Genomic DNA, 20,081 nt, shown 5'->3' with positions numbered 1-20,081 from the left:
CAATCTATGGTGCAAATTTAGCAAAAATAAGAACAAAAAAATCTAGCAGCGGATTTAATTGCATAGCAGCTGGAATCTAAAGTGTATAAAAGTTCATAATGGATATAAACTGTACTTATGATAACGAAAATGGTCAAAAGAGTGCCCCATCCAAAAGGCACCTTTAAAGATCTGTGGACCTCAGATGGATATATGCCATACATAACAAAACCAGGCAAACAATTATAATTGACATTTCAAAGTAGCACCTATGTACACCGTGAAATTTTCCCTTTCCTCAGCTGAACTCTCTTTTTTCTAAATGCTTCACCTCCTCCACCTCCCCCCAGCCCCCCACCCCTGAAGGAAGGAATTACCCACTATTCCCCACTTCCACCCCTCTTTACTGGATGCCATCTTGCTGCATCCAAATACAACCTCCGGTTAACCCCTCGCTCGCCCTTAATCTAACAGATTCTACATTGATACGGCTTTTTATCTATCGCCACCTCAGCCTTTTCTGTGCCTCAGACAGGTCATATCTCAGGTACCAGACAACTCTTCCAAAAATGATTGAGCCTCATGGGTGTCTGAAAAGATGTAAAGTGTTCCTTTGGCCAGTACTTTTAGTTTTGATTGTTGAACAATTGTTGCATGGGCAATCTTCCCTTTGAAAGAGTCAATCATCTTGACAAAATCCTTCCGCCTGCGTGCCGAAGCTGCGGACATATCTGAAAATATTTTAAAGTATTGAATCTCTGTAGTGGAGAACGATCGTTTTGCTATTGCAGTGCTTAAAATGTTCTCCTTTATTCTATAGTCTGAAAAGTTGAGTAGAGTTGTGCGCAGATATTTAGCGTTTTGTTGCTTCTGTGCTGGAACCCTGTGAGCTCTGGTGATTGTGAGGTCCCCTTGCAGCTCTGGCATTGCTTTCCTCAGGATTGACCCAGTCCATTCGACCATTTCAACCAACGTATTATGATGTTGGATTCGGACAGCCTTTCCGAATCAGTCTGTCCGACACAAAATGGCTGTCAGAAACTGAATTTGGGGGCTGGTAGCAGGGCCCCCTTCACCAGTAGGCCTCTGGTTTGGACCAGTGGGTGTACCCATGGGACCCCTCTTTACTACCATGCACAGGCACCATGGGTTGTAGGGTTTTCGGCAACCACCCCATTTTTAAATGAGAGCCTGTGTTGTCGGTCAGAACACAGCCTCTCATTGAAGTCAATGGGAGTCCGACCAAACAGTGTTTGGAAACATCATAATCCGTCGTTCGGACTCACAGAACCTGAGTTGGTCGGACTCAATTCCGACACGGAGTCGGTCGGAATGCTTTCTCACCAATGTCATAATGAGGCCTTTTGTGTGCATCTGCTTAACTGCCTCCTGTAACTTAATCAAAACATGAACCGTATCGTTGTAAGGATTAATACATATCTTGGGTCACAAGCCTTCTATCTGGTCCTCTGCTGGTGGCCAGACTTGCTTGGCCCTCTGACTCTTCCCAAGCTGACAAGTCAAGAACTTCGCCATCTGGTTTGAATCCAACCTTTCTTTCAATAGTAATATCACAGCCCTTGCAGGCAAGTGCTTCAGGATCTTAAAATTCCTTAGCAAGATTCTTGGACTCCTCCCTGAGGTTGACAGAAAGACAGTAGTTCAGGCCTTGGTCATTTCAAGGCTAGACTATGTAATATCCTTTATCTGGGAGTTATGCAGTCTCGGTTGATGAGACTTCAACATGTATAAAACACCGCAGCTCACCAGCTATTGAATCCCCCTAGGTGGTCTTTGGGAGCTGCTCTTTCAAAGTTGTACTGGCTGCCATTTAAGAAAAGACTTACTTTTAAAGCTATGAACTACTGTCATAAGACTCTCTGGAACAAGTGCTCTGGCTACTTGCACCCTTTCCTTATACCCTACCTACTTGGAGGTTAAGATCTGCTGGGACTTTGCCATCATCGGTTTCCATCATTAAAAAGGCGCCGATTAGAGGTTGCACCTTTACTTTTCTATCAGCCAAACAATGGAACTCCCTGCCTTTTGTAAGTAGACAGGAACCTTCAGAACTACTGTTCCACAAAAAGATTAAAGACTTGGCTGTTTACGTTTGCATAATGGGCCAGATTTAATCTATGGTCTTTGTGTGGGGATCTGGGTCACTTTATCTAGCGCAGAGACACTTTGCTGCAAAGTAGCCATGAGCTGAACAAATGACTTTATGTTTTTATTCATTAATTAAAAGATAATACTTTCATAGTTGCCAAGCTTGCTCACACTCTAGTCAAACGATATGGTCATTGTGCACATCACCGCTGGAAGAACGAAAAATTATGGATTAACTACATTTGCAGAGGACTCTTGAATGAACTTTGATTTTGATTTTGTTTGCAGTTCTATCATTTTTATGTAGTTATGGTGTTCAAAAGGCAAAATGAAGCATTAATATAAATGGGGAGAAAGAAACACGTATATGTTTTAAAGTGCACAGAAGTGAGTTTGTTTTTGTAATTTGGGCATGTATGAGGATTTGAGAGGGCGGGGACATAGGATCACGTGATATTAGTTGCACACAGGTGGGGAGGGAAACGCAAGGTTAAAAACCATGGCTTTAGTTCTTTTAGATTAGACTGGCGTTTGAGTGCAGATTTATGTCGTTTAAGACACGTTAGATAAACCGCAGGTATGTACTGGGGGCTAAAGTGTTTGAAATAACTAGACTAGGTTATCGGTAAACGTGAAGATGAGCTTAAATTCGTGCTCCCCATGCGTCATAATGGCAGGTTCACGAGAGATTCACAACTTGATTTAATTAGGAGGGTGGAGTTGTCGAATGAAATGGGGCACTGATTAGAGGGCAGGTTTTTTGCTTTTTTCGTGAATTATGGGCAGATATGGTGGGATTCGTAGAGGAGTATAAAGTAAGGGGACTGTTTTAATTTATGTCATGTTTTCATTTATGCCATGTACTTTAGAAGCACGGTTTATTTATTTGGGGTTCAGGAAAGAATCGCTAGTTATACATCATTGCTGCATGTGAACTATGTTTAGTTGATGCATATTTTTAAATATTATAGATACCCCTGACGAAGGTCACAGAAGACCGAAATGCATTGGGTGAATTTTATGTGATGGCTTGGAGGAATCGAGTTTTTCAACATGCTTGTGAATAGGCCCAGATGGGCAATTCCTATTGCAATTAAAATGCAAGAAATTTTTAAATCTCGTGCCCTTGACGTGACAGCCAAGTACTTCTAAACATGGAAATAAAAAGGATTGAAATATTGAAAGATTGCTGATTATGTTTATTAATTGGATTATGAATTGTTTACAAGGCTGTGCAACTCGTTTGTGACTCGCAAGGCGCGAGTCACAATTTTTGGTTAATTATATTCATTACACTATCTTTTGGTTTTTGAAGTGGCATTTAATGCACTTTAGCAAATGTCAAGTCTATCTGACCCAAAAGTTCCAGTAGCAGTGATACTTTGTTAAGATAACTTGCAAACTCATCATCATCGAAACTTCATTTCGGACATACACCATAAAAGTCCAGTTGTGGTAAGGTCTCAAATTCATTTTGAAATTTGCAGAGTATAAATATACATGTGGCACCAAGGGAGCAAAAACCATTATCTATCCCCATTCGGACAGCTTGGCCCGCTATGCCGGCTGGATTGAACATTAATTGTTAATTGAATTGAAAAAAAAATTCAGATCAACGAAGACCATAGCAGATAGATTAGTTAATAAAGTGCATTATAGGACTTTTCAGCTAGAGGGATGTAAACATGGACAGCGGCCTCATGTTTTCAACCAGTACCCTTTAAGTGCCCATGTCTGACCCAAAAACTTAGCAACAGAGCTAACAAATAGCCGAGCTAATATCAGATCTCAAGTTACGAAGAGCTTCTGCATAATGTAGAGTGCCCATTTGCTTGAAAATTGGCCTCAGCCATTTTCTTCTTGGGCAGGAATACTTTGGGCAGACAAAAAAGACGTGGGCATTAGATTCTATTACCGTAGGACAGCTAGGGCAAAACTGGGATGTAGTAGATGACTGTCGCCGAGAGCCAGTAAATGAGTTCAGAGGAAAGGAGCCAAACTTAAACTGTATAAATAGCTTCCTATCCTAAGGTATAGTGATTATTTCAATTTGAAGTTCATGAAGTCCATAGTTAGGCGACCCCATGAAGAACTGGCAAGAGAGGCCTGTGTTACCCTCTCCCAGTAATGCTACTTGATTACCCTTTACTGGGTAGCAGTAGTGGATCATTTGAGGCCCAGTATCACTCTAGACCTATTGCACTTTACATGCATTTTAGATTATGGATCCAGCCAATCTTCCTGGAACGATCAAGTGCAATGACTTGTTTGAGGGCAGCAGCAAATGAAGACAACTTAGGGGTTTCTCAGTAATGGGGGCTCTACCCGGGTCCAGCCTTAACCGATGTAACTGTGTGCTCTGTGGTGAGGAGAGCAGGGACCTAAAGAACGTGTTCTCAGAAGTCAAAAGAGAGTCCATCTTGTCAAACCCCAGAGTTTGCCACCATACACTGTTGAAACTACTGCTTTGGCTTCATAAATCTGGAATGGAGCTGCCACCAGTTTGCTGAAGGAGGTGTTGTGTTCTTTTACCAGGGCCCCCACAATTTGTCTGTGTTTGAGAGTCAGTTTGGCTATGTGAGACTTCCGTGAGATGTCTTCTGAAATGGTGATACCCAGGTAGTCAAATGTGCTCACTTTCTCCAAGTAGACCCACAATATAAATTTTACCCCTGATTGACTTGTGAGGATTATGCTGTAGATGCTTTGTCTTTGAGGTATTTACCTCTAGACCACGTGAATCACAAAATAATTTAAAGCGGTCTAACAGTAGTTGTAGCCCACCCGGTGTCTTTAAGACTAGGAGGGTATTGTCTGTGAACAATAAGGTTACCACTTTTTCTCTGCCCAGAGTAGGGGCATCAGCTACGACTTCTAACAGATGGTAGAACACACCATTTACAAAGAGAGAGAAGAGTGTAGGTGCCAGCTGACAGCCCTGCCTTACCCCCCTGTTAATTTTAGTTTGTCCGTGAGCTGGCCTTGGGAGCCCCAATGAAACATACCAAAACTTGCCTCATGAAGGCGAATAATGAGTGAAAGAATCTCAAAGGGGAGACCCATGTCTTTTAAAACCTGCCTTAGCTTATTCCTAGGGATAAGATCAAAAGCAGTCTTCAGGTTGATAAAGGCTACGTAGAGGCTTCCATGACCAAGAACCACAGTTTACCAAGCGAGGAGAAAACTAAACACCTGGTCGATGGTACTTTTTTTTCTTCTGAACCCAGCTTGAAATGGAGACTGAGGACCTCAATTATGAGAAGTCTCCCATTGCTGCAACACAGCAGCGATGCATCACTTCTCAGTGCGCCCCTCTTGCGACACCACAGATGAGCCATATTTAATGTACAGCGCATCATGTCGCAAGGAATTACAGATACACCAGTATTACTGACGTATCTGTATGCTCAAAAGTGATGCATTGCTGGAGTGTGTCTGAAAACAGACGCAACTCCAGCAATGTGTCCTTTCACATGGGGCAAGCCCTTTGTGAAAGGGCCATGTGTTTCCCTTATGCATGCCATGAGGCAAGCATAAGGTTTTCACACAATGGCGCCACTTCTATGAGGCTCTGATGTGGGGGACGCCAACCCTGCATACATTATACCTGATGCAGGTATAATGTAGCTCAGGGGTTTACAAAGTGACGCATCTGCCTAGATGTGTCACTTTGTAAATAGGGCTCAACATGGCACATTTTTTATGCCGCCAGTGAGTCACAAAAAGTGATGCACTGGCGGCGTTAAAGTGTTCCAAGGGTTCATAAATAATGTTTGACTTATGTTTTCATGATTTCAGGTGACCCTGTCATATTTTTTAGGTGGCCGGCATCAGACTTTATTGGTTCAATTCCAAAATCCCTTGTTTGATTATCCAAGATAGGGAGCACAGCTGGGGCAGTTTCATATCACTCTCAACTAGCCCCTTGCCTGATGCTCTTTTGACATTTTGGGATGACTCATTACTTCCAGTAAATATCCGTTCAGTATCACATCCCTAACTCCTTTAAATACCAGCGAATGCAGGTCTGAAAGGGGCCAGGAGACTCTTTTCATGATTCTTTGTACTTAAGAACAAACAACAACAAAAAGGGGCTTAGATGTCTTATAGGTTGTGATTCGAATGGAACAAGGAGAACAGATGTAGGCAGATTTGGAATTATATTGTACTAAAATGTCGCTGTTTAAAGTAAAATATTTCACCATTGGAGATTATAATGGAAAAAAGATACACCCAATGGGACGGTACGTTTTAAACAATCTTTTGCACATGACATTTTTGCCTGACAATATTTCTGACAATTATAATCCGACAAACAACCTTTGAAACAAGCAAACTTGATCTACTATCCAGAGAGTTTGTTGCCCATTATTTACCAGTGGTGTTAGGAATTGGGGTGTGTCTCTGCTTGCCCTTTCGCTCTCCTATTTTGTGGGCTTGCTCCTTTCTTTGCACTGTATTCTCAGTTTTACCCATCTTTTCCCCAGTTTCCCATGCTTATAAAGAAAACACACTACTCTGCCTCTCAAACCTTTGCCTCCTTTTTTTGCTCTCTTTCTTGAAAGCTGTACGTTGTACGTTCTGAGAGGCAGTCCATTCAGATGTATGAAATACTATGTGGGTCATTTACAGTTTAAAAATGTTGGCCACTTGCATCATGTCTCCTTATTGCATGCAAAACAGCAAGCATCTAAAATATTATCTACTATGCTATAAAAAGCCTTTGTGTCATTACACCATGTGGTGTCACTTAGCCCTCTCTGTTGGGTCACCCTAAACGTTTTGCCTTCACCCCTCCTGTATTCTAATTCTTATTTTGTTGTCGACATTAGAACTCTGTGCACTTTACCAATGCTAACCAGTGCTTAAGTGTTTGTGCTCTCTCCCTAAAACATGATAAAATTGGCCTACAGCTGATAGGCACATTTAATTTACTTATAAATCCCTAGTGTTAGACTTAGCACCATTGGTGTGGGTCTCCCTTCCGTTTTCTGCCTTTGTCTCCTGTGTTTTTGCTGTGTGTTGGACTTTGTTTTGCTGGTCTAGATGCTTTGGGCACCTGTTGTTCAGTGCCAAAGTGCAAGTGCTCCCTTTGTAAATTATTGTTATGGATTAGTAATTCCATGATTGGCATATTTGATTTACTTGTCAGACCCTAGTATAGTGCACTGTGTGTGCCCAGGGCCTGTAAATTAAAGCTGCTAGTGGGCTGCAGCACTCATTGTGCCACCCACAGAAGCAACCTGTAAAATGCACGCCTAGCCCGCCTTTGCAGAGCCTGTGTGGGGTCTGGGACTGCCATGTCGACTGGGCAAGTGCACACACTTGCCTGTCCCTAAGCCTTACCTTTTCTACATATTAGTCACCCCTAAGGCAGGCCCAAGGGGCCCCTATGTATTCTACAGCCGGGTTAGAGAAAGGCACAGACTCAATGTGACTGAGAGTAGCGTAAAACTACTACGCTCAGGCCAATCCCCAAGCTGCTATTATAGTATGAGAGCAGCATCTGGATTGGATGAGAAGTCTATTTCACCAGGGACTGCCGGGTGCAGCGGAGCACCACAGCCCGAGGCGGCCACGGAAAAAGTTAAGGTTTTTCTTTTTTTTTATTAAAGCCTCCCTCCACCCCCCACTCCCTGTCTGACGCTCCTGCTGCCCTGCCTCCCCACCTCTCCATAGTGACAGAAGCTGCGACTGAAAGTAGGACATGCGTTTTAGAGTTTTACATGTTCTGGTAATGAAAACTTCTAAATTGGGACGGGTGGGGGGGATTTCGACAGACAACGACGAGGGAAAATTAAATAAATAATTCACTTCCCCTCATCGTCGTCTGTCAAAATCCCCCCACCTCACCCCTCCACCCCACTGCTCTTACCTGCACGGGCCACGGCTGGTGCCAAGCTACCAAGGAATTAAGCGCAGGTTAATTTAGTGACTTTTGTGGTCTGCCCTGACAAGGATTGTGGTTGTTGCTTAAGTATGGTTATCACCCCCGCAATCAATAACCCAATTTCTTACACACAGGAAAGTGCCCCCAAACCTGTCTTCTGACACATCGTTCTTCTCAAAGCTATCAAGCTCATTTATAGCCTCAGAACTCTAAAAAAGCATGGAAAGGGAAAGGCAGTGTGGGGGAGGTTTGGCAAGCAAGGGAAAGAAAGCAAGAACGTTCTTCGTGCACACAAAGGCAGGGAAACAATACAAGTGTGTGCTGAGTGGGAATAGAGTAGCAGAAGGGACAGGACATCCACTCCAATGGACTGCTAAATAAGCACTGAAACCTAAAAAAACTAAAGAAGCAGCATTATACAAATTTGACTTTAATGGAGAATTGTTCAAGGGGAGGAACAAATATGAATAGGAAGGAAAGCCATCCAATAAAAAACAAGGAACTGATATTGACAAGACAGTCATGAGAAAGCAGCTGGAGGCAATCTCTCTTCAACTAGAATTGCATTCCGAAGCTATCTATAGTGTGCCCGCATAAACTTAGGGCCTGATTTAGATCTTGGTTGTAATGGTACCGCAGTCACTTTTTCAATAGATTCTACACCCGACTAGTTGTCGGTCCACCCACTCCCTTTAGTTGGTGGTGAGTCCATGGATGAAAGACCACCAAAGTCGCACCGACTCCGCCAGGAATTCTCACCTGCGTCGATGGCATCATAGACAGAAGCAGCTGTCAGCAGCAGTCCAGCCAAGAAGACTGCAGAGGAAATCACAAATTGCCTCTCCGTCGAGGCAACTGTAGCAGGAATACCTCCTACTTTGAGGTAGTTGAATCAAAGGGAATGGGGTGAGAATTTACCTTTTTTACTATTTTCCACTTCCGTTTCCATCTTCAGCCCCATCGTCCGGGTCCCTTCTTTTCAGCTTTGACTCCACCATGACGCCAAATGACTCCATTGTCACCGGGATCTAAGGTAAGCAGCTTTTGCAACTGTCTTACCATGAATAGTGATTTGACAATTGCTGAAGCCTTGTGTATTTTTGCTCAAACGCTCCGTCCATCATCCCCTTTGGTATCGCTTTGTTCGCCTTAAGTTGGCAGGGTATGCCCAGACGTGGGTCCCTTGCTCACTTTGCCACTGGATTCAAGATAGCCTGGCTGATGAGGGTTATGAACCCGAAACCGGTCCCAGGATGCTTGTTTCCGGTCCAGGGAAGACATGGCTTGGCAGTTCGGGCTGGACTGTTCCCATGAGGCACAGGGTCACACTGATTTGCATATGGCCATATCTGAACTGGCGTGGTGGAGTGAGATAAAGAATGATGATGGATTAAACCCAGATCAGTTGACTGGGGGTGAGTGTTTGATTTGCTCAAACGCTCCGTCCATCATCCCCTTTGGTATCGCTATATTGTTTGTATGGCATGCAATATGTAACAAAAAGGGATATAACCAAACAGAACTACCGAAGTAGTATTCCCTAAAGATCTTAATTTCTTTAAGTAACAGCATCTCAGAGCTCAAACAAGGGGCATAATAAACATATTTCTCCACACAGAATAGTTACTTATCACATATTTTATTTCATTTTTTTCATTTTTTTAAACTTTTAGTATTTCACATCTTAGAAGAATTCTTTTTTGGGTATATACAAATATTTTTTCAATTACAACACGATGACTGTCATCATTTGTCAAATAGTGCTGTACATTCAATGATTTTAGTACTTTTAAAATCACATTCAGTGAAATAACAGATACATTCAACACATCCCCACATACATCCACACCTCTCTCAACTCACCAATCATATCTCTTACGCTCAATACATTCTGCACCCCAGAACAACACTGCATGCACAGATGGAGAACCGGGTCATTAGTTGCCTGCACTAAAATCATTAAATGTACAGCACTATTTGACAAATGATGACAGTCATTGTGTTGTAACTGAAAAAATATTTGTATATACCAAAAACTAAATTCTTCTAGGCTGTGAAATACTAAAAGTTTAAAAAAAAATTAATAAAATATGTGATAACAAGTATCTATTCTGTGTGGAGAAATATGTCTATTATGCCCCTTGTTTGAGCTCTGAGAAGTCGTTACTTAAAGAAATTAAGGTCTTGAGGGAATACTACTACGGTAGTTCTGTTTGTTTTCCCCCTGTTCCCTGACCTGCCAAGTTATTTTTTAGGGGGTGCCTTGATAATCTTAATCTTACAAAAAGGGATATAACACATTACCTACATAGGGGCATATTATCAAGCACGGCGTTAAAATTATCGCCGCTTTAGCGGCAGAAAACTGCCGCTAAAGCAGCGATAATGGGCTTGATAATATGCACTAGAGAATTCCAATAGAAGCCCATGTTCACACCAGAACATGGGCTTCTATTGGAATTCTCTGCGGCATATTATCAAGCCCATTATCGCCGCTTTAGTGGCAGTTTTCTGCCGCTAAAGCGGCGATAATTTTAACGCCGTTTCTTGATAATATGCCCCATATGTTTTTCAGGCAAACACAATATATATGTGTATTGACAAAAAAAAAGAGTAATACTTAGCAGTCTCCACTCCACCAAGGGCTCACTCCATCACCAAATCGCTGCTGGGACAACGCCAGCACAACAGGAACATCTGAATAGGCTCAGTGCTTTTTCACCGGCCTGACGATGAGAGAGCCAACAGAACCAGCACACATCTAAAATACGGCGGGCAGGACTCCGTCAATTCAAAGGAGTACCTGAAACCTCTTCCACGGAGAGACGGCGGGAGTACCGCCAACATACACAGGCCCTGAGGCTGCTGCAGCGCAGAAACGTTATAACTGAATTTTCGACAAAGGCATTAACGCACACAATACTGCAATACAATATGACCCACTGAAAGTAAAATTACCGAAACAATTCAAACACAGCAACACCAGCAAATTTAAAAACTCGTTTTCAACATTTGTGAACATACCGAGTTCTTGGTGTTAATTTCATTCCAAATGCAGGGCGGCTTCTAACTCCTACTGAACAAGAGTTTGCAAAATATCTTCTTGTCAGATCAATAAGGAAAACCTGATAGAAATCAGTCTGAGCTGTAGTATTACAGCTACAGACGCTCTCTTGATCTCAGGAGCATATTGATCGCAGGAAATGCCGAATTCCACTTTTAATTACTCTGCAGTATGCATATTTTACTCCCTATCTGCCCCGAACAGCTCCTTCACATTAGCCAAGCTGGCCTTGAAATACAGTTGTCTTCGGGGAGCTAAAATGAGACGATGTACGCTATGAAATGCTGAGCAGTGTCTTTGAAAAGATAATAATTGTGTTTTAAGTACAGAATGTTTCAAAGCGCTGCTAGCCGGTACCTTTTAATTCTAATTTAACAGGGTTCTCAGAAGTCCTCGACCCAACATCAGTCTGAAGGCCATTTTGCAAAGTTAAAAACATTGCTTCCCTGAAATATTTGAACAGTCAGAGAGAGGATGATTGCAAATAACTTCTATACTATTTAAAAACAAAGTTAAAGAAAACTAAGCATTTTTTTTTCATCTGAGTAGAGAGAGATACTATTGCCACCAAGTTAAAAGAGCATTCATTTCTAGTCTGAAAGTCTGGTTTTTGCTCTCTTCCAACTAAAAAAAGTGTTGATTTCATGACCCTGTGATATTATGTTATGGGTACAGTACAGCCATATAATAAAATATACTCAGGGCCCCAATATGATGACGTCCCTGGAGTATGACCTGGTGGCTCTCTCTGTCCCCACCAGCATCTTGTTATAATACCATGGGCATCAATAATTCTGCGGCACCAGAGATGTGGGATAGAATGAAGTGTATTATTAGGAAAGGTTCAGAAACGAGGAATTAGTATGATCATTCTGGATTCAACTTCCCAGTTTATTCTCCATTGCACCTAGCTATTTCGTACTTTTAGTAGTCAGTCAGAATGTCTGTATGAAATAGTATAGATATGTGGTATTTCTGTGAATCTTGTAATGGCAATGCTCTCAACTCCTGCTTCTGGACTCACAGGGATTGACAGAAAACTAATGAGTGCCCCGACCCCTCTATCAGCATACCCAAAGACTGATCGTCTAGAGCAGTGCTCCTTAACTCTTTGACTACTGTGGATCCTACTTAATCATTAATGGAGTCCGGGAAACCTCACTGAATCACTATTGGAATCCAGGACCATCACTGAGAAGTTACTGGTGGAGGCCATGGACACCGGAGCAAGCAAAATCAATAACTTAAGTTGCAAAACAATACACAACAATCCAGAAACAATGATTAATCACATGAGCACACAAATGATTAAATACTTAAGTCTCAAGTAAATACAATAAACAAATCTAAATTTTAATGGGAGGATTGGAGATTTTCTAAATTCAATTGAGACCACTCATCATCGTTACTATATTCAATTTGATGAACTTTGTTTGCTTCCAATTCAAATTCCTTCATAATCACACAACATTTAAAACATTTCAATTTTTCTTCTTTTTATATATATATATATATATATACATATATATATATATATATATATATATATATATGTATATATATATATATATATATATATACTTTATTATTCTGTTAATAATATTTATTTTTATTAGCAGTCAGAGACCCTTGAACAGGTGTCACATACCCCAAGAGGTGCCATTGGCTAAGAACCGCTGTTCTAGAGTGCTACTACATCAACAGATTTACTCACATTGCATGAAAACCTTTGCTCTGACCCTTCAATCCTCAAAAGCAAATGCCATGTGAAATAAATTTCCTACCTGGCTAACGTAAAAGTACCATGTGGATGTCATTGATTTATATAATAGTAAGCTAACAAGAAACACCTTTATAATTCCATCAGGGGTTATATTAAAATTGTGCCCTGGGGGCACAACAGGCATGTGCTTCTGCTTTGTGCTCCCCAGGGCACAACTGTATTACAGAAGGGACTGCAGACGCTTGTGCGTACACTTCTATCATACTGATAGCGCTGGCCCACTTTGGAGCTGGACAGCAAGCAACAGCCACATAGGGGGCCTGGGATAGAGGCACACTGACCACAGAAGCCCCCCCCCACTCTACGGACTGCTACTGTGGAAGCGGCGGCCCTGCAGACAAAGGCTCGCAGCCCTATTAGGAACAAGACATCGAATGGAGCTGGGGGGGCATGAGATTTAGGAACAGCACGCTCCTCCGGAGAGGGCCTCAGCTGTGTCTGATGAGGGATATGAGCTCCCTGGGGTTGTGTGTACTGGACATTGCCCTCCACTAATGCTGTTGCAACTCTCCAGTTGCAGGCCCAACTGGGAGCAACAATCCTCAGCACTGCTCAAGAGAAGTCTGGTGCCGCTCCCCCATCATTACTTGGAGCATACACAACGAGTTTGACAGCCAACACAGGGGACATTACAGATGTGAGAAGGGATGGTCCTCTACTTGATAGAGTGCACTGGGTGATCCTTGAGTTCGGTGTGACCTGCATTCATTGTGAGCCTATGCCCTTTCCTGTGCTAGAGCTATGCTGAAGCCACTCCCTTTCCTGCTTGGAGACTGTACCCTTGGTGTTGTTGTGAATTTCTTCATTCGTACGTGTCTGCTCTCCACTTCTTATTGAATATTAAAATTTTTACGTTACCTTTTGATCCTGGGGGTCCACAGCCAAGGATTGTGTCCTTGCCCTCACACCAGAAGCTGGCCCTATGACCACTCCCCCTATCTATGTTGACGCCCAGTGCCAGTCATTTACACCATCAACATGGTCACACGGCCCAGCCTCAAGGGAGGGTTATCGCTGCCACCGCAGAATATAGGACATTCGGGGATGGATGATTTCTGCGGTGTAACCACCGCATCTTTGGCCATGAGCAGATTCAATGAGCTCTTGAGGGCGATTAGAAATGTTAAGGCTACATTGGACTCCAAACTGGATAGTCTAACGATTGAGATGGCCATGCCTAGGGCGGATCAAGCCAAACTGGGAGACTGAGTCAAGTCCAGTGAATCTGCCCTGGCAGACTTGCGCATCTCTGTGTCAGACATGCAATCTCAACCACAGACTCTGCAAGCAGGTGTAACATTTCTAGGCACCTGTGCGAACAATGCTGAGTGCAGATCAAGACACAATAATGTTCATATAAAAGGACTTCCAGGAGGAGTGGAGGGCTCTAATAAGGACCTTTCCTTAGAGGACTAACTGCTCCTCACTGTCCTTGAAGAACGACAATCCACCTTCTTCGCAGTGGAATAGGCACATTGAGTGCTTGGCAGGCCACTCCTCTTGGGTCCCGAACAAAGCTGGTAGTGGTGAGACATTTTAACTACTGAGATCAATATCATATACTACAAGTTGCTCGCAAAAGGGTCCCTGGCATGTGGAGAACAGTCCAGTGAATATATATCCAGAAAAAAACACAGTCTTAAAGTGGCTCCTATATGCCAGTTAAATGCCAACTTAGTTAAATTAGACTGTGATATTCCCTGATGTTACTGGTTAAACTGCAGATCCTGGACTCTGGTACTACCCATTTCTTTACATCCCCTGCCATGGTCTGGGAGTGGTTGGAGACAAAATGGGTATCTCCGCCACCACAATGCAATGCAAATGCTTGTGTGAGGAGGAGATGGCGGTCTCCCTGCCAACGCCTGTGAAATAGCCCCTCCCCTGAGATCAGCCAATGGAGGAGCACGCAATTAGGGAGCAGGCTCTAACAGTGGCAGAAATTGAGGCTCACCATAGCCAACTCACGAGCTCCCCCACTTGATCAACATCCTCACTGGAAGGAGACCAGGAGCGTGCCCTGACCCCAATGGCTGCTGAACTGGTGATTTGTCTAAGGTGCATTGGATGCTTACTCTGGGCTGTCTAGCATTGTTGGGACCAATACCTGTCCCCAAGTCGCGGCATGGACCCGTATGCTCCTGTCAGGACTTTGTGGGTGCTCCCAGTGTTTCACAATGTAGCCGATAATCACGCCTTGAGGTCGCGGACGGAGGCATTCGTCACCAGCCTGAGGGATCTTTCCGACCATAAACTACTGATAACATTTCCAGACTTACATGACTGATGCAAGCTGCCTGAGGGTCAATTCCTAATTTACAATGCACTGGTAGCAACTATCGGGATGACCTGGGGCCCAGACTGCACAGAACTGAGTCCATCTCTGGTTCTGCAGACAAAGTTGGAACATGGTTCTGGGAGACATGCGATTACACTGCTCTGTAGTGGACTGCTAGATCCCCAAATACCCACCCTCCAGGGGTTGCAAGACAAATGGACACTATCCACCGGCTTTGAGCAGACAGACAAGCAATGGAATCAGGCACTGAGGCAGGTGTGCGGTATATCCATGAACTTCTGTCTGACATATACACAATTTAATTATGTCCACCAGACTTCTTTGACCCCGCTTCACCTTCTCTGTGTTTTCCCAGGAGTCCCACCAAAGTGTCCACGCTGCCTATGTGGCGAGGAAGATTTTTATCATATGGTCTGGGACTGTTCAGGGTCAACAGTCGTGGGGGAAGCTATTCAAGCTTTTTTGGAGCTTATAGACCGTACCTTGCAGTGCGATCTGTTCCCCTGCCTACTGGGCCTGCTCCAGTATACACATAGGAATAAGTATGTTGTTCATTTCCTTGACTTATCATTTGTGCTTGTGAAACACTGCAAAGCTATGGGGTGGAAATCATCTACCATGCTGTCACCATCCCATTGGTTGAAAGATCTCCTTAAAGAAAGCCACTACTGAGGTAGCGACATTGACTTCCCTCAGGACAGGGAGCATGCCCACCAGTAGATGCATGGGATGCCTTCGTCAATGAGCTGTTGGCCAAAGCTGATGAACATCCCCCCCAAGGAATTAACGTTGCTCCTACATCAGCCCCTACTGGCGAGGGGTGTGACGACCTGTCCTCTGGGTGATAGCATTGCCTCCCCAGTCCCAGGAATAGGGATAAGGGACCCATGATTTTTGAAACCCCCTAGCATTCCCTCCAGCACTAACACTGTTGTCTATATGTCCCCCCACCCCGGCTCCATGTGTCACTCCCCCATGGGTTCAATTATTCAGTCGACCAAGGGATCGGTCCCTCCAGGCCTCCTTCTCCAAGATCCGGCGCCTCTGCTCCTCTAATCCTGCCCCCCAGTGAGGTACTCTTGTACCTCACAGACACAACTAGATTTCTTTCTTGTTTATTGTTCTCTTTTCTTAGTTAATGTTGCTCTGATTGGTGCACCATATGTGCTGCTGCACTTGTTACACAGACAACACATGGCCTCCGTCTTCCTCCTGAAAGGTTGCTCCGAGCGGGATGGAGGGCTGTTATTGTTCATGCAATCTGCAATGCTTTGGCCAGAGTTCTGATAAGTATAATCTTTGTATGATGTTTATAGGTGGGATATCATTGACATAGCACATAGAAATCTTGGTCACACTACAACAAGCTGTTTTTGAATACTCTGCTGCACTATCTCAGTTTACACTGCACTTATTCCTCACTAGCATCACTGATTTCCTATGTAACTTCAGGTCTCTTCCAAAACATGCTGTCGAAATCTGAGATCTGTTCTCCTCATTTTTACCTGACATTGGTTTCCTAACTGAAACCTGGGTGAATTCTACCACTCTACCAGCCATAACGCTACGCTTCCAGACACCTACCAAATGTTGAGACTAGACAGAGAAGGAAGAACAGGTGGCGGCTCAGCATAATTTTTAAAGGCACAGTTAAAGTCTCTCTCATAGATACTTTACTACAGGATTGGGCACACATTTGTGTTTTTAGGGTTGAAGTCTCCCCCAAGGATTGTTGGAGGGGGCACTTTGTTATATCACCCTCCAGGACCTAAAAGAGTTTTTAGTCAACTGCTGACTGAATTCATTGCTCTACAAGTCCTTCCATCCAGTAATTTCCTTTTATTAGGTGACTTCAACTTTCATGGAGAGGATTGTTCTAACATTGAGGTAGCACAACTTACCTCTGATCTAACCACACTAGGTCTTACACAGAAAGTCATAGGGCCCACCCATCTTGCAGACCACACTTTAGATTTGATATTTATGAACTACTCTTCCTTGCTTTGTGATGCCCCCAACCTGTACTCTGGACTGACCATCCCCTAATTGGCTTTCAGACTGCAACACCCAAGGTGCATGAACATACACAGATGGCTATAAAGAATAGTACAAGACATTGGCGAAAAATTGTCCCGGACTCCTTCGCAAATGAATTTACGTTCACACTTCCGTTGGCAGATGCTGATGTAGATAAGTCTCTCACAGACTATTATTCAGCATTAAACTTGGCATTTGACAAAATAACCCCACTGAAAACGTGTTCTAATTTAAACCATGGCAGTCATGTACTCTGGTACACACCTGACCTGCAAACTAAAAAAGCATTGTACAAAAAACCTGAGAGGTGATGGCGCCAATCAAAAATCTGTGCTGATAAAGAGCCATATAATTTGTCCTCAACCAGGTATCACCATAACATTAAAAAAGCCAGTAAGGCACACATCTCTCAACAAATTAATCAGACAGGTACCACTTCCAAGGAGTTATATAAAGTGCTCAACACTTTTTTTAAATCCTTGTGCCTGTTCTGAAGAGACTCTGCCATCACAAGTCCTATGTGACTCCCTTGCAAATCACTTTGGAGGAAAAATTTATTAAATCTATGAGAATTTCCCCCAAAATAGCTGACCTTGACAGTAGGCAGTCTAATCCCAATTTTCGGCCCTCTAATTCTGATCTAATCTTGGGCAATTTCAAGTCACTTTTGCATGATTCCATTCAGAGAGCATTGATAACTGCCAAATCAAAGTCTCCTTTAGAATGTTGTCCTCCCTGTATTTCCACAGCCCTGTCCTTCAAAAGCATCACAGGTCACCCCAATCCAAAAAAGTCTTATATATCACTGCAGGATCTTTTCAATTATCCACCCATCTCTATGCATCCTCTACTGGGGAAATTGAGGGATGGTCAAATAAACACTCAATTTATGGAATACCTTAAAACGAATAAAACTGCTGGACCCTTTTCAATCAGGATTTATACCCATGCACAGTACTAAGACTACTCTGATAGTGGTTACCGAACTTATAAGATGCTTTCTTGACAAAAATATTCCTTCATTGCTCCTACTGTTGGATCAATCTGCATCACTCAACATATTTCACCCCAAGATGCTGCAGAAATTGCGAGAGATAGGCATATAGGGCACAGCACTAGCATGGTTCAAGGATTTTCTAATCAACCAAACTCAGGATATCAATTTGGATACCTTTAAATCGCACACCCTAAAACTTCACAAGGTGGTGCCACAGGGCTCCTGTCTCAGCCCTACACTTTTTAACATCTATGAGGCCACCCTTACTAAAATTGTTAAAACGTTTGTTTTCAAACCATTGTCATATGCTGATGACATGCAGCTAATCATCACTCTCGATAATGATCTGAATATTGCAAAAGCACATTTCCAAGCAGGTATGACAGCTATTGCGACTTGGGTGACAGATAACTGTCTTTAGCTGAACGCCAATAAAACAGAAATTATGCTGCTTGGCAAGGCCAAACAGCTCTGGACACATGACTGATGGCCCTTTGATTTGGGCCCAGTGCCAGCACCTAAATTAGATGTAAAAAAAAAGTGGGCGTTCACCTTGGCCAATCTCTCAGTATGAAAGAACAGGTTGGGACCACCATTGGTACCTGTTTTCATATGCTGCATCTCTTACGGAGAGTTTTTCCCCTCCCACATTCTGTGAGGAATACCTTGGTCCAAGCATTGGTTATTAGCTGCTTGGATTACTGCAATGATTTATTGGCATCCACCAGTGAGACAGTCTTAAATAAACTGCAAGTTGTTCAAAATACTGCAGCACGTCTCATCAACAATCTTCCAGCCAGGAAGGCCTCGTATCCTCTTCTGTGCTCTTGCCATTGGTTTCTGATCTGAATGAGAATTGTTTTAAAAGTACGCTGTCTGACACTCAAGACCTTGAATGGAAAATGCCCAAGCTACCTATCCACAAAGCTCATCTACTACCTGCCAGGCAGATCTTTAAGGTCAAGTGACAGAGCTTTGCTCACAGTCACACGAATTAGAAAATCTCGATCAGTATGCATATCTTTTTCAGATTTAGCCCCTCTATTTTGGAATGAACTCCCACACCATATACGTCAATGCTCAGACCACTTCAAACTCATGAAACTTCTCAAAACAGCGGTGTTTGTGGCCTATTTATTTGATTTTCTGTCTGGGTTCTGGGTGGCACTGAGATATCCCTCCCAAGGCGATTTGTGAGTGTTACAAATTAACTAATATAACATAACAATATTCTGTGGGTGCTGGCCCATTGATAGACATTTCTTGTATTCTGATTCTCAGTTTTGCCTTGCTTATGCAAATTATCTTGCTATGTGATATCCTACTATTGGTCATGTTATCTTTACTTTCCTCCTTTCTTCTAAATCATAATAAAAAGCTACTTGGGAAAAAGTGAGAGTGAACTTTGTTTTCCTTTGAGCCTAGGAGAGCAGCACAACTTTTGGTTACCAACAGAAAGAAGCAGGTAGGTGAGGGATTACAATATGTTTAAGTCACAGCCAGACGGTGACTCTACAGGTGTATATTGTGATTTCTTTCTTTTGTTTGTTCTGGAGGATGTTGGATGCATTGCAAACACTCAGGAATTGACTTTTTTCACTTCAGTGGTCCAGGAGCGGTCTTAGAATATTAGATTAATGATGAAATCTGTATGGGACTTACACTCCCCTCTCTTAAAGCTTGAGTTTAGTTCTTTATTTACTGAGCTGTACGGTACTCATTTTGTTGGCCTCAGAACAAAGTTTTAGCAAGCTTACTCAGATCTTAATCAGTAACCACACAGAGTACTTTTACAAATCTCTACATCAACTGAGTCGCCATTTAAGACTTCTTTAGGTGGTCCAAAGCTTCAGCACGTAGGCCCGCACCATTTTACGTGAATAGGTGCATTGACCTTGAGAGCTGGCAGACTATTCCTGTGCC

The sequence above is a fragment of the Triturus cristatus genome, chromosome 9 (assembly GCF_964204655.1).
Source record: "Triturus cristatus chromosome 9, aTriCri1.1, whole genome shotgun sequence".
Classification (NCBI taxonomy): domain Eukaryota; kingdom Metazoa; phylum Chordata; class Amphibia; order Caudata; family Salamandridae; genus Triturus; species Triturus cristatus.
The sequence above is the reverse complement of the archived record's forward strand: the minus strand, read 5'-3'. Positions refer to the sequence as shown.